Raw genomic sequence first — 16,519 nt, 5'->3', positions numbered from 1 at the left:
GTGCACTGCGCAGCAAGGAACATGGGAGAGAAACGCTGAAGTGGAATTCAGACTGTATGATTTAAAAAGAAACAACCAAAAAGTCTGCCAGTGACCCACGGAAAGTGGGTTTCTTTACATTCATCCTCCTGTCACTTTGACACAAACCTGAACTGAGACAGTTGCACAGCTAAACCACAGCTACCCAGAGCCTGAGTGGGGTGCCAGGTTTGCTCAACAATTGTGGGAGCATAGGCTCATTATAGCCCCCCTGGGCTCAGTGTTGTCCCAGGCTCACTGCAGGGCCCACGGTTGAGATTTACAGCCCCTCTCACCCAGTGGGAGGGATGCTGGTTCTGCTTCTCTTATTCTTTGCTGAGTGATGCCTCACCTCCCATCCCATGCTGTTCTGCAAGATGTGGTCAGCTGAGGCCTTGGGGCCTTTCTGCTTGGCAAGGAAAAGCATGAAGATGCAGGGACACACATGCAACAGCAGAATTGTTATGGGAAAATTAAAAATAAGGTGGAAAGTGGCAAAAAAAAACATTGCAGGTACCTTCTCAGAGCAATCACTCACAGTGTTTATTTAGTTTCTCCTCTTGCTTCTATGCTATCAAATTAACAGCTGAATTCAGCTGGGGATGAAGCATGACAAATAATCCCTTGGGTGAGCTCTGGGGCTAATGAACAGAATGTAACTGGCAAGTGACTGAAAAGGGCACTCTGAGTTACCTGACAAAAGAGCTTCTTGCCAGCGCTGTGCTGCAGATGAACACTAAGGCCCAGTGGGAGGTTGCAAGTTACTCAGGACAGAGCCAGGGATTTGCACAAAACACTGATGCTGCAAGGCATCCCTCCTCACACTGCTCTGAGGTTCACCACCTCCTGCATCTGAGCACAAGACCTGCTCCTGTCCTCTTCCCCCTTATGTGCATAGACAGACAGGCAAACTGGGTCAGTCACAGCTCCACAAGCTTCAGAGGGGTCACAAAGCAGCTCTGGGAGCAGGAGACAGCAGTTGGGACAGAGATGTGGACCCTCACTGAAGGCTCAGCCATACTCTGGTTGTCTTGGCCCAAAGCAGCAGCCAAGGGGCTCTTCTGCCATTGGAGGGTCATAGCAAAGCAAAGTTTTGGGTTCCATTCCTCCGCCCTTCCTCTCCTTGGGAATCTATCACAGTGCAGCTGAAGAACACCTGGCAGGGCAGAGCACAGCCTCATGTCCTTCCTTTCCCCATGGGGCAGAGGTCACTTTTTAAAAGGAACTATAGCTCAGCTATGACAGGGAAGGCACACGGTGTTTGAGCTATGCCTAGCCAGTGATGAATCTGTTCAGGCTTTCAGCAATTTTGGCTTTATGTGCCACCATTCCTGTTGGGCCAAGAGTTCCAAGGTCCTGTAATCCATTACTGAAGAACAGAGAGTGAAGGACAAACCAATTTGTCATTTGCATTTCTAAAAAAGGTTAAAAATCTTTCTCAGCAGCAGGGTAACTCTGCCTTGGCATTTCTTCCTTACTCTGGTTTAAATAACAGCAGTGAGATACAGCCCCATCCCCTAGTCAGGAAAATTACAGAAAAATTATAGAACCCCCAAACACTAAGTACTTTGACATGTAAGAAAACCATCCCCATTCCTTCAGATCATCACAAAGCACCTTCAGGCTGCTGCCACGTGCCAGGGTGGCAGTGGCCTTCCTAGAACCCACCTCTGCTCTCTGTGTTGAGAGCTAAAGGGTTGTGGGCAGATTTGGCCAAACTTTCCATTGCTCACGTCAGCTGAGCTGGATCTCACTTGTCATTTCTTAATGGAAACACATGGAAGCACCCACTGAGAGCTAATTCAAGCCCTCACCCTGCTTGGCATCAGACACCTCCTTTGACTACTCTGACTCCAGTGTCCCCCTTGTAGGATGGACTTAATCAGTGGGGTGCTGTGGATTACATGAAGTTCCTAAAACCTTTCTAAAAGGTGTGGATTAATGGTTTTTATGCTCTTAGAAAGGTCACTTGCAAGAATGCTGCTAAGAAGGGGAAGAAATAGCTCTTTCTGGGTGCTTTGGGGCTGTTTTATGCTTACAAACACACCCACTGTAGAGACAGGGGCACTCTGATTAAAAGTCAGTGACACTCCATAGCTCATGATTACACACGAAGTTGAAAGCTGAAGAGAACGTAGCCTTAGGAACCTTATTAATCTACTGTTTGATTAAACTACCTTTCAGGCTCCTTATTAAACTGCGATAGTTCCAGAAGAATAACAACAAAGTCATATGAAAGGCAAGACTGCTTGAGGGCGTTTTGTGTTGTCATTGACTACTCATAACTATGAGGGGAAAAGGCGTTTTATCCAAGGTAAGAAAAGATGTGACAAGCATAAATATCTCCTTTTGTTTGTTTTATCTCTAATACATCCATAGGGAAGCGCCACTGCACTGCACAGGTAAAACCATTTCTTGGTTGAGTCTCAGTGGCCACGTTCGACTGAAGCCAGGGAAGTGAATGAACACTAACACAGCTTTTCACTGATAAACCCACTGCACAACTTGCCATTGAAGAGACACAGAACATTTCAGGAAGGAAGCTCCCACACAGCCTCAATGCCCCAGTTTATTAATTTATTAATTTACCACTACAGCAGCATCTGAAACCCCAGCTGAGGCCAGACTTCCATGAATCTGGCAGTAGCAAAAATGCATGGTCTAAAATGAAGGGTTTCACAGCTTGTTTGCATTCTGTTCTCAGTCAGATACACAGATTAGGGGCTCAGCCCCATGATGACATTACCACTGCCTTGTTAGAGACAGAGCACCCACTGATTGGTAAGGCAAACTCAACTTCATCTTCTTGGTCTGTGGTATACTGGGAGATGCACAATCTGCAACTCTTAACTGTAGAGATAAATAATGGTCTAGAGCAGTAGTTTTGATGTAGAAGCATAATTTCCAGAAGGTGCATGAAAATATGTCAGACATTCCCCTTATTTTATACTTTCCTTACTAGTAGATGAGTGCTACCTTGAGTGACTGCCCTTAGTTGCCTGTCCTGATGAAAGGAGACAGAAATCCTGCTTTGGATAACTGAGTTCATACATGTGAAAGAGCTTGAATGCACTGTGATATTCACCAGCAATGCCACTTATCACTAACAAGTCTCCAGTCTATGCTACATCTATTTGAAGAGAATGACAACCATGTTTGAGTTTCTGATTATTTAATACTTTCATTTCTCTTGCCTTTAGGAGGTGGACTCAGGCATACAAATCAAACAGCTACAAAATCTCCTGTGATTCCTCCTCAAAGAATAAAATAATTAACTTGATATATCAAGACATAATTCAGACTAGAAAAGTTACTGCTGTTAGAAGTGGATTAGTTGAGTTACAATTGTTCAGCACCAGGAGATATTAACCTATATTTGCCTGATATTAGAAGTAAAACCAATCCAATAAATTTTATGGAATGGCTTATGAAAGTGTATTTGTAAAGAAGGTCTAATATTTACTAGCTTAAATAGTACTTCTATTTGAATATTTTTACAAGCTAGGAAAGATACAAAGTAATTCCTGGAGGGTAAGTCCTCAAACATAACAATTTATATGCCAAATGAAATCCATTGCTGGTGTTCCTTAAAACTAAGTAATGCAGCATTAACCTCCCCAAGCTCACCAGGCTCCCGACTTTCATCGGCGTTCAATTGTTGATGAATTGCCAATATTTTTGAAGTAAAACCATATAAACAAAAGTACAAATATATTTAAAATGTAAATGCTTCTTTGGTGGAGATCAAGGAAAAGATTAAATACCTCAGTCTGGCAAAGGACGTAAGGATGTTCCTTAAACCTCTTTGACTTCAATAGGACATAAACATATGCTTGAAGTTTGGCATGCTCACAGCTTTGAAGAGAAAATTCACAGGCAGGATTAGGAATTGCAGCATGGAGCAGTATCCTACTCAGGTTTTGGGAGCCCAGCCACATACTGAGCCTGCAGGCTTGAGTTAGATGTCTATAAACATGGCAAACAGAGGTAAGGTCCAAATCCATGGCAGACTGTGTGCAAGGAGTGGGCAAACTTAGCTAATAGGCACTTAGGAGGAAAAGGTTTTAGCTTGTCCTAATTGCCTGTTTGTGCCCCTTGGTGCAGCGGGTGCAGAGCAGGGACAGGCTCATGCAGCCAGCCTCCTTCAGGAGTCAGGACCCCCTGGGACCATGCCAGTTCCTCAGGAGAACAGGAGAAGGGAAGGTACAGTGCCATGGGCTCCTCCATGGGAGCACCTGTGCAGGTGCCTTTCTTTCCTTGGCCAAAGAGTGTTTGCCCTTACAAACAGCAGGACAAAAGGGGATACAGGATTTTAGCTTCCAGTCATATTCTGGGCAATCTCCAGTCCACCACTGGGCTTCCAGACACAGGAAGGATGAGAAGATGGGCATGTTGTCGCCACCTCTACAAGGTTTTGATGTCTTGGTGCTCAACACACCCCAGCCTCGCCTGGCTGAGGGGAAACCTGAAAGAAGATCTTCCAAGGAGCCACAGCAGTGAAAGGGAAAGGCACATGGCTGGCTGTTGTGCCTGGCATGCAGTGGCAGATGCACTTCAGAAAACTGGCATTTTGGGTGTAGGTTTCTACAGAACAGATAGGTTAGGTACCAATGCCTAGATCTTCTGCTGGGTGCAGTACCAACTTTTCACCTAAAGGTAATTTTCTGCCCAGGCCCAATTCATCAGCAGCAAGCTGAAACATATATGTTTTTTAAATAATTTCAATTACAGCTCCCTGGTGCTTCACTGTATGTTCCTGAGGCTCCTATGGCCCCTAAATTTATAAAGTCTCCCCATATGCAGTGTGCCTATTGCCTGTGTTGTCCTCCTGTCATTTTCACTGGTACTAAATAATTAATACTAAATAAATTTCAAAACTATTCAAAACAATTCTCATGGGAAAAGTACACATTCCTCATGACTGTCATTTCCAATGGGAACATTTCTGTGACCAAGTAATTTATTTTATTCTAGTATATCTTGTTAAAATGGTGTTACTGCACATGTTAATGGTCTTACATTCATGTTGAATGGGAGAAGGAAATCAGTTAACAAAAATGCAGCAGCCAAAAATCCTATAATAGATTAAAAGGTCGTATTTATGGTATACTGAGGGTGGTGATGGGGATCACACTATATAACTTCAGTGTCTGTGACTGAATGCTTTCCAGAGGTGTCATTCTTACTTTTGTCAATGAGTTCAAGTATTTTGTTTCATTTCTTGTAGTTGGATGCAAAAGATGGAATATTTCATTATATTATTTTTTAAAAAATATAAACAGAAATCCATATAAAATGAAGGTAATATATGACCTGGCACACTGAAAAAAAATTACCTTGTAGATACTGATTTTCTCATAATCTTCAATTTAACAAGAGTTGTGGGGTGAGGAGAGACATTTCTTAGAGAGGATGAGAAAAAGGCAAACAGGGACAAGAACAATTCAAAAAAAAAAAAGTAAAAATTTCAGCCTGATTCAATTTGTGGTTTGTCATGTTGGAATGAGCAAGCTGAAGGGTTCAAAATATTCAGCTGTGTAGGATGCCCCTTAGTGGTTGAATATAAACACTGTTGACAGACGAAATAATTTTAAACACTGAAAAAGACCCCAAAATAATATTTGTATTTAGTAACCAAGAACAAAGGATTTTAAATGCTAACATATGCACAGAAGAGCCTACAAAGCCATGTTTACATAAAAGATAAGAAACAGTTGGAAAAATGCAAACCAATAGTAAGAGAACATTCCTGAATAAGCTATTGCACCAAATGAGAAGAAAACAAGGGAGAAGTAGGGGGAAAAGGTCAAACTCTATTTCTATTTTAATCAGAATGTATATTATGGAATGAGTTGACTTTGCAGAAGAATACAGCCACATATTGAACTCTGCAATGGAACCCAACCCAATATTTTTACTGATACTTTCTAGAACAGAGAGTTTCTGCACAGCTATGAAGTTCTCTGGTCTGAAGCCACAGGCCCTTCTCAACACCATATGGCTGGTGTAGCCTGTGGACATCTCTGCTGTGACAGAAGGCTACAAGCTTGTGTTACAATACACAAACATTGCTACTCAAAAGGCATCAAGAAATGTTTAAGATTCAATAGAAAAAGCTAGAGTGCCCAGATTCTGTAATACCCAAATGTACACTGCAAAGAGTCTATGGGAGATTAATTTCATTTGTTCTAACCCTTGTCACGAGGAATATATTGCTTCTAACTTCCTCTTTGCAAAACCAGTCTTTGCATTGGAGTAATTTGCAAAAGCTGCAACACAGTGACACTCCCAGAGCCCAGCACCCACATTGGTCTGTTTACAGCTACTCTCAATGTAACTGTATTTTATACCTTTAGATGTCTATGTATACACTGGATAACAAAAGAAGTCCATAATATTTACAGAAAGTTTGTCTCATTTGGAAATCCGATGGTTCTGAGAGCAGTTATTTTTTTCTTTCTTGAAGTCTGCAATTCTTCCATCTATTTAACTTTGCATGTAGAAATCACGGCTGCAGTGTCTCATTGCCTCCTCACTGGTAACTGAAGCAGAAAAGCCACGCATCAGCAGTATTGACATAAGCCTGGACTTCTTGGGTCACATCCTAACACAGCTTAAGTGGTCAAGGGGAATCTCTTTGTTTGAGTTAGCTGGTGTGTGCTGTAGCTGGATATGCTGATCCCAAACATTCCCAGGAGCAATGCTGCCCGCTGCAGCGCTGCATCTGAAGGGTTGATAACGATCTTTGCTGCAGCTTGAGTCTAAGGGAGAAAGAGGGCAAGTTACAAGCTGATTCAGCTCAGTGCAACACAAAAGAAGGTCTTTGGAACCTACAAAGCATCTTTTTCTTCTCCGTGCCATTTAACAGGGTATGACTCTGCTCTGAAGAACATTTCACACAATCTATTGCACGTTTCGGAAGGCCCCCCTTTTTATCAGTTTGTAAAAGATAGAACACATTTCTGATAAGACTTTCAATTGCTACTCGTTGATTTTGGTGACTTTAATGGGGTTCCCTCTGGCTACCTGAGAGGAAGAGCTGAATCAAGAGTGGAGGCTTAGGCATAAAGGAGAAAGAACTTTCTTATTCTGTAAAGAACAAAGATCTCTTCCTTCCTACAGATTACCTACTAACACAGGATGCTCCCTTAAATGTTAGATATTAATTCAGGAAAGCAAGGCTAGAAGGGATCACTAACATCCTTTATGATGTCCACAGGTAGTACTAGACCAAGCAGACAAGTTTTAACACAGTCACTTTGTCAAGTCCAATGAAGAAGCAGGAAATGCCAAGCAAAGTAAAGATAAGAATTACTTATTTACTATGTGAATAACAATCAGAAAAGAAATTAAGTTACTGTTGCTTCCCTTGTCCATATGATACACTGACCAAGAGGCAGAGACACGGTTGCATGGAGTCCCTAGAGAGCAAAACAAAAATTCCTATACATATTGGCACTTTGAGTTAAAACACAGCATGTGTCTTTCTAGTTGCTGCATTTGGTTTCTTTAAGTTAAATAATTACTAGACCTCAAATAATGATTTTTTTTTTTTTATGCTTTCCCTTGCAATCCATGGATGAAAAGCATGGCATCATTGACAGGAGCAACAGATTCCAAGGAGCCTCTTTTTCACTTCCAGATTCTAGGTTTTTTATTGAGTTTTAAAGTATTAGAGCTGAGTGCTCTGACCTTGATAAATGTGTCTGACTGTGGCTACTTCAGCCGCAAAATAAATAAAGACGAAAGAAATCCCAAACAGAATTACTATGTAAGGTGATATCAAAAGATATGCAGGGAGGTGTGAAAGAAATCCATGGCTAGGATTGAAACCCAGCATCTTTAGCTCAGCCTCTCAACTGCTCAACTATCCCCTCTCAGCTACTTCAGTCAATAATTCTGGATGCAGATCACAGTGCTAAGAGCTGTGACATTTTCCAGAGAAAGGATGGATACTCTGTAAATATCAAAATATGGAATACAATAAGGAAGATGTTTTACTTTGGTGTATATATATGTATATATATTTATAGATGCTTTAGTCTCAATTATTCAGATGATTTGAAACATTTTCTATACATGCTTTTATTTGTTTTCTTCATATAATGACTGATAGTCTGATTTTCCAGTGTTCCAGAGGTCAGTACTGATTGAGGTTTCCTTATCATGGCCACAGAAGCTGGCTGAAGTGTTTTACTGATGGGTCAGCTGAGTTGTATCCTTCTTTTTATTAGCATTTTCCCACTGCCCCAAACACACAAAGCCATTGCAAGAGAAAATTATAGAGAAGCAGTTTCTGTTTAAGCACTGCAGAAGAATTAACTCCTTCCAAATATTCTCGATTTGGAATTCCAGCATGATACCAATTATCAAGAAATGTCACAATTCATTTGCTTTTCAGCAGAGGATTAATTATTTGTTATGTGAGTTAACCCACAAGAAACCAGTGTTCCCTTGGGTTTTCCATGCAATAATTTGAAATAAAATCAACCTGATCAAGAGAAATACAGGTTATTTTTAAGATTAATTAAAAGCAGGAAAAAAAAATCATACCTGCAGCAACCTTATATACCCAGGTGTCATTCTCCGGAGAGGAATAACCATGATTTCTGAATCTTCGTAGAATTTCAGCCCCTACAATTCTAAAACACACAAAACATTACTAACCCCCAGGGATGTTTTACAAGTTGACCTCTTAATGAAACATAAGATGAAGCCTAATGCAGTTTGCTACAGTGCCAAAAGCATCCCAAGAAATACAATATGCACACATTTCTCGCTCACCTGATGCTCTTTTCCCTCGAGCCCTTTCCATGCTCGAGGTCCCAGGGTACATAAAGCCCCGCTCCGTTGCATAACCTGTCACATGGGGTCTGTCTGCACCACTTCGGTGTTGGCAGGGCTGGGACTGTCCTGCCTGGGGCCAGGTATGTCTTGCAATATTGGAAAACTCTCTGGGAATGCTTAAAGCTCATTAAGAGAGCTGACCTCCTTAATAAGAAAAGGACCTAAGCCTGCTTTATAGATAGTACTGGACATAGGAAAAGGAGGTCATAATAGCATTTTGTGTCACAGAGTGACAATGCAAATAGGATTGGACGGTGTTTATATAACTTAAAGCATATATTTATACCCACAGGATGACCTGACTGGGTAGGAAGCTTAATGCAACCATGACCCAAGTTGAAAGGATGTGCTAATATAACAGGGCTATTTGGAGGCACATTTAAAAGTAAGTGCTTTCTTTTCTTATAGCATTCCCTTTTACTCAGCATTATGCACAGTCTTTTGCATTTTTCTACTACTAGTTCTTTAAAACTAAAACCACCTAACCTGAAACTTACTGTTATAACTACTTTCTGTTAAGTGTGATCTCTTTTCACTGTAGTGAGCTTGAATTCAGTTCTATTCCTGCAGTCATATAGCACACTGTGTGAGAAATGGTGGTAAAATATAATCTACAAAATTAATTTCTCCAACTTTCAGTTGTGTCCATTGACAGACTGTGCTAAGAGAGCCCTTTTTTTTCCATTTTCAATATCTGCAACGTTGCACATAGATAGCAAGGCAGAATTTGACTCCAGTTGCAGTGCTACTTCTAAACATGCAGGGTAAGAATCTTCAGGTGTTGTAAGTCAGGATAGCACCAATGTGCACATTGAGCCCACACCAGTTTTCATGACAAGTGTTCCAGAGATCAGGGTTGACTTGCATCCGTATAGCCTGTGCTATGGCAGCTTAAAGATCTCTGAGAAATATTCCTGCTGTAAAAGAGCAGAAACATGATTCTACTTGGAGAAATACTCAATTCCAGGAATTCCACAGGTATTTCACAGGTATTCCACAATAATACCACTTGTCAAGGATTCTCATAATTCATCTGCCTTTCAGCAGATGCCTAATTAATGTTCCACAAAGGAATGCTTCTGTTTTATTTTGAGGCTCTGGCTTACATAGCACACAATGGGCAGTTCTCATTTTCCTTTCACTGCACCGTATTTTAGCACACCAACCCCACTGGCACCAACAGAGCCATGTCTCATTCAAAAAAAAAAGATAACTTGAGTTATCTATACAGTGAGCCCATAGCATCAATCTAAATCATCATCATCGAATCATAGTTCAGGTTGGAAAGGACCTTTGAAGGTTATCTAGTTCCTGCCACAGGCAGGGACACCTTCCACTAGACCAGGTTTCTCCAAGCCCCATCCTACTTGGCTTTGAATATTTCCACAGCTTCTCTGGGCACTAAAAGCAAGAGACTGGGAACCTGCCAGTCTGTTGTTTTTTTTTTTATATTATGCAATTTTCACAGTGACCCTGCGCTAAACCTTTCGTGCTGTGTCCCTTAGCTATAGGAACTACTGTATTAACAGGAAGCAATAAACATAAAATTGGGAGCTGACTGAAGTTAACAGTAAGCCTATCAGTACCTGCCTAAATGCATTTGGGATAAAAACCTATAGTATCAAAAGTCAAAGGCTTTTTTCTTGTTTCTTACTGTATGCCCCATGCCGGCTTTCCCAAACAATCAGGAGAGGCCCTGTGCTTGCTGCCCAGAGCTGGACAAGGATAATGCTGCAGAGTCAGCCTTTTTCTGTAAATACACAGAGCACTGAGATTTTCCTTTAAATTTCCAGCCTTGCCTACATTCAAAGAAAAACCTCCTTACTGAATTATCAGAGTTTCAGGAGCTGCAAAATTTCTGCCATTTTGTGTGTTACTCTTTCCATTCGGAGAAGGGCAGTGAGATTCCAGTGACATGGTATTCAGAAAGGGAGAGCTTTCCAAACAAGTTTCTTTGTGTGGAAAATAAAACGGAAAGGAAAGAATATGCTTTGGCTGACACAGCTGTCTTTAAAAAGGATCTCTTGGCCATGCACAACACAGCTGAATTGTAGAATATTTTCTGTAATTGCAGGTGCTACCAAAATCTGAATTACATGCCCAAGGATGTCGGGGTCTCCTCCCCCCGCCATGTAGCCCTGAGGGGAGACACGGGGTTTCCCTGTCCCTGGTCAGCCTCGTTCCCCATTGTTTTGTGTTCCCCTGCACGGGAGGGACCCTCAGCCCAGACTGTGAGAGTCCCTCGGCAGAGCCCCGGCCATGCGGCTGGGGAAATAAACATCTCTGAAACATCTAGCAAGAATCCGTCTATATATATTTCTTTCCCACGGGACTCCTGGTTTGATATAGGCGTGTTACAGCCTCCCCACCGTAACACAAGGACTCTGAAAGAATAACTGTCCCAGGCTGTTTCAGGAGAACTTTGATCAAACAAGGGGTTGCCGCTATTCCTTTGGAAGTCCAGGCCTCTGAGAATTGAGTCCTGACTGCCAGGACACAGAGATGAATGTGCCCCTCCTGGGCTGGGGACCGGACAGCAAGCCACAAAGGTCTCTCTTGCCACAAACACAGGGATCCCACGTGCTGTGCAGACTGCTCACTTCATTCATCAACTAATGCCTTCACTGCTTGATGGAGGCATCAAGCAGCTAAGAATGCAAGTGATATGCTGACATCCTCCCCAATATTAAAGACAAGGGATACTTTGAACTCAGCTGTCAATATTCACCACCTTGTGCTCTATTTCCATTAGGAAGAGAAATCAATAATGAAGTTACAAGTTCCTTTGCTGTAATCCAGTGCCTTTGGGACCAGCAAGGGCTGCTTCTCCAGAAGGAGCAGGAATCAAACAACAGAAATAAATTCTTTTCACACTCTTAAAAGGCCCTTCTTGACTGGCACTCCCCAAAAAGCTTTCTGTGCTGCCAGTGATCATGTCCCTGCCTCTCCAGAGTGTGGAGCAGGGACTCTCATGACAGCATCACCCACATCAGCTCAGCACAGGGAAAGCACAGCACATGGGGCTCTGGTCCCTGCTCTTTTGGCAGATTTTGAAGCCTGTGCTGTTGACCACCCTCAGACAAATGCCTCAAATATTTAGACAGTAATCATTCATGGACTTGTCACTTTCTCTGTGTGCCCTAGACTTTGTTAGGTTCTCTTTCACAGGCAGCTGCTTCTCTTGACAGCTGGACTTTATGATCTTAGAGGTCTTTCCCTGCTTTAACTATTATATGATTCCCTCATCATAAGAATCCTCTTTCAGATCCCTAAAAATGTTTTATCTTAAAATCAGGCTCAACTTCCCAGTTTTTCTTGTTTCCTGTGTTCCATACAATGATTCTTATTTACCATCCCATTTTTCCAGCTCATTTTCCCACACACATCCTAGCATATTTATTTTTATCCCGACAAAAGGGCCGCTACATCAACACTTCCCTCTATCCCAGCTTTGGCACCAGAAATTTCTCTTCAGGAGAGGATCCCATACTGCTTTCTTCTGCTCATCAGTTCTTGCCATTGGAGACCCTTGTGGAATCTGGAATAGCAATGGCCTATGGCACTTGAGACTCTAGATGCTAGCAGGTCCTAACTCCCTCACACACAGGAGCTCATTACCTACATCTACTTCTGCTTTGTTTTCCCCTCATTGCTTTAATTTTTTTACATCTATTTCTGAAAAAATATTTAGCCATCCTGCAGCAGAGGAAGGGAGGAGTGAGGCAAGCTCAGGTGCATGAGTTAAACCACAGGAAGAGGTCATGGAGGTGCCCAGGTGAGCAGCCCCCTCAGGCCTCCCCTCCAGTACAGCCAGGTCACCCCTGCAGAAAGGACACCAGCCTCGCTGGGAGCTGCTCGAATGGCTGGTGGTGGTTCCTGCTGGTGACGCTGATATTGCTGAGCTGTGTGTGCTGGCCGGGGCTGCTGTGTGCACCGACTGCCACACCCCGCACACGGGTATGGCCTGGGCCCCAAAAACAGTGGGAAAAGTGGGGGCAAGGCAGGTGGTTCTCCTGCTGCTGCACTTGATTCCTAAGGGAAGCCGCCACAGTCACATTACTGGCTTTGCTGGGACAAGGTCATCAGACTGACAATGTGAGAGCAAGAATGTGACACCAAGGAGGGGACAATGCTGTCCCCCATGGGTGGCTGGGGTGAGCAGATCTCACTGCCAGGGGAAGGCAGCTGCACACCTGCAGATAGGAGACTCTTGGCAGCCCCAAGGCACCTCAGGCAGGTGGAACATGTGCATATTGATGAGCATCAGTTTCTTGTGCCCCACCACACGCTCAGGGGGTTGGGGCTGATGTCTCACAGTCATTGCTCCTACCTGACGGGTACAGATTGCAGGCAGAACACTGCAGGACACTGCCTAGGTGCAGTCACATTTCTGAACAATAAACTGGTTTAAAGCAAGACTCTCTGCTGGCTTTGAGGGCCATTAAGCTTGATTTACTCAAGGCTCTCTACGCTGATACAGGGACAGAATTTTAAAAGAGGATTTCCCATAAGGCATATACCATTTTCATTCTATACCTGGTGAACAATATGACATTTGGAAGTCATGATTTGAAAACAATCCAGATATTTAACTAAAGAAGTACTTTCCAAAATTCATCATCCTTAAAGAGTCCAGGCTAAAGGAATATGGGGCAGAATTCTGAACCTACCCACAGCTTCCAGTATGCCCCTTTGTGCAGGATAGGAGTAAACATAAAGTGCTGTCACTGCAGGCAAATCAATAAAATAAACCATATAAAGAAAAAAAAAACCACCGAATCTTCCTCAACACATAACTGTATGACTAATCCTGGACTTTTTGACTTTAACAGTTATTAGATCTGAGAGCATGTCCTTTCAAGTCATTAAGTGCATTACTCAAAAATTAGAGCTAAGCTAAAAGTAATTTTGCTTAAACAATGGTAACTAAACTACCAGCTCTGCTGAGGTAACAGCACTGGGCACTGTCAGCTTATAAAAGGAAGAGACAGTCCTGCACCAAAGAGCCTACAATCTGTGGGGAGGCAGCTGGTTGCCACCAGTTGAGGGAGCACAGGGAAACAAAGAGAATGTATAGGTTGGTATGCGAGGCAATGTTCTCTCTGTAAGCTCACTTACAGTCAGACTGTTTCCAAATTTTTGTAGGCATCGCAGCAAAACACAATGTAAAAAGAGATGTGAATGTGGTAAATGAATTTTAAGATGATAAAGGAGGCAAGGAACAGGAACTATGTTAGTGGTATTGTTGCATTACACAGTAGTATCTTCGCAGAGCACAAAATTAAGGAGATGTATTGGAATATGGTGATGACAGAAGTAGGAAATGCCATCAATAAAAGAAAACTGCAATGCTGTGTAGATGAGCTAAGGCATAGACTGCAGAGTTCAGTCCTCAAAGTCATCTAAGGTTACAGATACACAGCAGCAAGAGATTTGTGTTGCTGAGGCTTATGGAGTTACCATTGAAGTAGCTTAAACTATTCATTTATTTCCTGCTGAGTTCCTTGACTCCTGCACTTCCCACAGCTCCACTGCCAAGCAGTCACTCCTGTGTTTGCAGTCTGCCTGCCCACAGTAATTTGACACCATTGAGTGACAAAAGAATAGAAACTGACAAAAATGTAATAGCAAAATGATAGTAAAAAATCAAGTTCATTATGGCTATGGAGAAAGGAGAAATTCTTTCATGAAAGCAAATTTTGTCAAAAAAATAGGGCAATTTGTATGTGTTAGAAACTACAGGGGGGAAGAAATTCAGAAGTATTTCCTAAGCAAAGGTTGGTAAGCATTACTGTCGCTGGCAAAGCACAAAGTTACTTCTCCAGAGCTTACCTGGAACCCAGTTCTGTCAAGTAGGGCTGGATCTCTCTCACCTAACTGCAGCTCACACAGATGCCTGCCTTAGAACTAGTTGCTCTAAATTCCCCTTCTAATTTACCTATTTCAAATGTTTATGTTACAATCAGGGCAAGAAGTGACAATAGTACAGTGAGTTGGTACAAACTGCACCCCAATGAATACAGTGGGACAATTCAAAATGAAGTTGTCATGAAGAATGGCTTTTAAGATGACCAAAGCAAATTAAAAGCATATATTACAAGAAGCTGTGTTTAACCTCACAAAAGGAGCATCATGAAACCCTTCCTCTCAGATACTGATAAGTAGTGAGAATTTCCTTGAACACTGATTTTTGCCTCACTCCCCAGCGTCTGGATGTGGTCAATAGCCATGCTTCATCTCCCCTCACTTAGTAGAGGTCTCCATAGAGGGAAAGCAACACTAGTGACATTAAGTGGCCATAGAAAAGCCAACACATGAGAAGGACTGAATTAAAGGCTTTGCATAAACAGTTACTATCTGACCTGACACACAACTACAGCATCTCTGGGGAGACGAACTCCAGTGTCCCAGCACAGTCACTGCCCTACAGAACTCACAGCTACTGATCCACGAGCCATCAGCTGGATAAGCAAAGTTGCTGTCATCTTTTCTCTAGCTCAGATGTGTAATAGTATAGATGTATTTATTCCTTTCCCAACTGAAAACCAAAATGAAAAAAAAAAAACAAACTCAAAACAACCCAATCCAAACCCAGGAATAGAAACAATAGGCATTAACAGAGAGATATGGGATCTTGAGGTCTGAAGACCTTAATGGAAGCTAGCACCTTTTCAAAAGTCAAGCCAACTACTGGGTACTCTAATGTTTGGGTCCATCTTAATGCATTGTACAATTTTGCAGAATCTGTAGGCCAGACTGCAACAGAAAACTGTTCTAGCAGGTATGGGCAGGGAGAAACTTGCCTGCCTCTGCTGTGCAAGACATTGAATCACAGGCACCTCCCTGTTATCTCACTTAATACACAGTCCTGGAGAGTTGGTCCAGTTTAAAATGCACAGCAGAATTACAACCATCTTTTTGGAGCAACAACTTTATGCCTTGCTGCTTTTGTGGTGGGTTTAGAGGTCAACCAGAAAAACACGCTATGAGAGAAGCTGAACACTTGGCCACTGACCTGAGAGTCATCTGGGTGCATACTGCTGGACAGACTCACCTATAGCCATTATGCTGGTACGGCTCATATCTGGCAGGCAGTGGACAGACTTCCAGCAGAGGTCCAGAGTCCCAGTCAACCCTGGAAACAGTTGTTAACAGTTTCCTTTTGCTCACAACTGCAATGCCCTGTCCTGCCATGTCCCAGTATTCAGAGCATGCACTCTGTAAGCAAGGTAGAGCACTGAAGGACATGCAGTGCAGTCCTGACAGCTTGAGAAGAAGGTGGGGGATCATCCTTTACATGAAGCCATTTCTCAGCTACCAAGGCACTGCCGATCTGACGTGGGAAGCCTATGGCACTCCTGTAGATGTATCTGGATACATAAGTTACAAGACACATCATTACTTAAGAGCACATGCACTCCTCTGACTGTGTACCATTTAGCTGTTATTAATTCATGACAGTAGATTATTTGTTGCTCTAAAGGACTGACACACAATGGCAGCTATTTTGCACAGAAACAAGGCATTAGGCTCTTTCCTGTGAACAGTCTGCAATTTCCCGTCTGTTTAGGAGCAAAGAGGGGCAAGCTTGTTAAGGAGCAAGGCATGTTCTCTCATTCTGCTCTACTCCCCAAAGTCTACATCAAGACACCCA

At 42.6% G+C, this 16,519-nt stretch overlaps 1 protein-coding gene across 1 annotated transcript in view; it reads right to left on the bottom strand.

Moving 5' to 3' along the window:
• Positions 1–5,632: 5,632 nt before the first annotated feature.
• ERICH1 (glutamate rich 1) overlaps positions 5,633–16,519 on the bottom strand; it is a 97,233-nt gene continuing 86,346 nt past the window's right edge. Inside the window, exons 6-7 of the transcript XR_011150024.1 lie at positions 8,572–8,660; positions 5,633–6,560 (exon numbers count right to left, since the gene is read on the bottom strand). The gene's annotated coding sequence lies outside the window, so the exon portion shown is untranslated. The remainder of the gene's footprint in view (positions 6,561–8,571; positions 8,661–16,519) is intronic.

This window comes from Aphelocoma coerulescens, chromosome 3 (assembly GCF_041296385.1).
Source record: "Aphelocoma coerulescens isolate FSJ_1873_10779 chromosome 3, UR_Acoe_1.0, whole genome shotgun sequence".
In the NCBI taxonomy this organism is placed as follows: Eukaryota; Metazoa; Chordata; class Aves; order Passeriformes; family Corvidae; genus Aphelocoma; species Aphelocoma coerulescens.
This window is presented reverse-complemented; position numbering and strand designations above follow the sequence as displayed.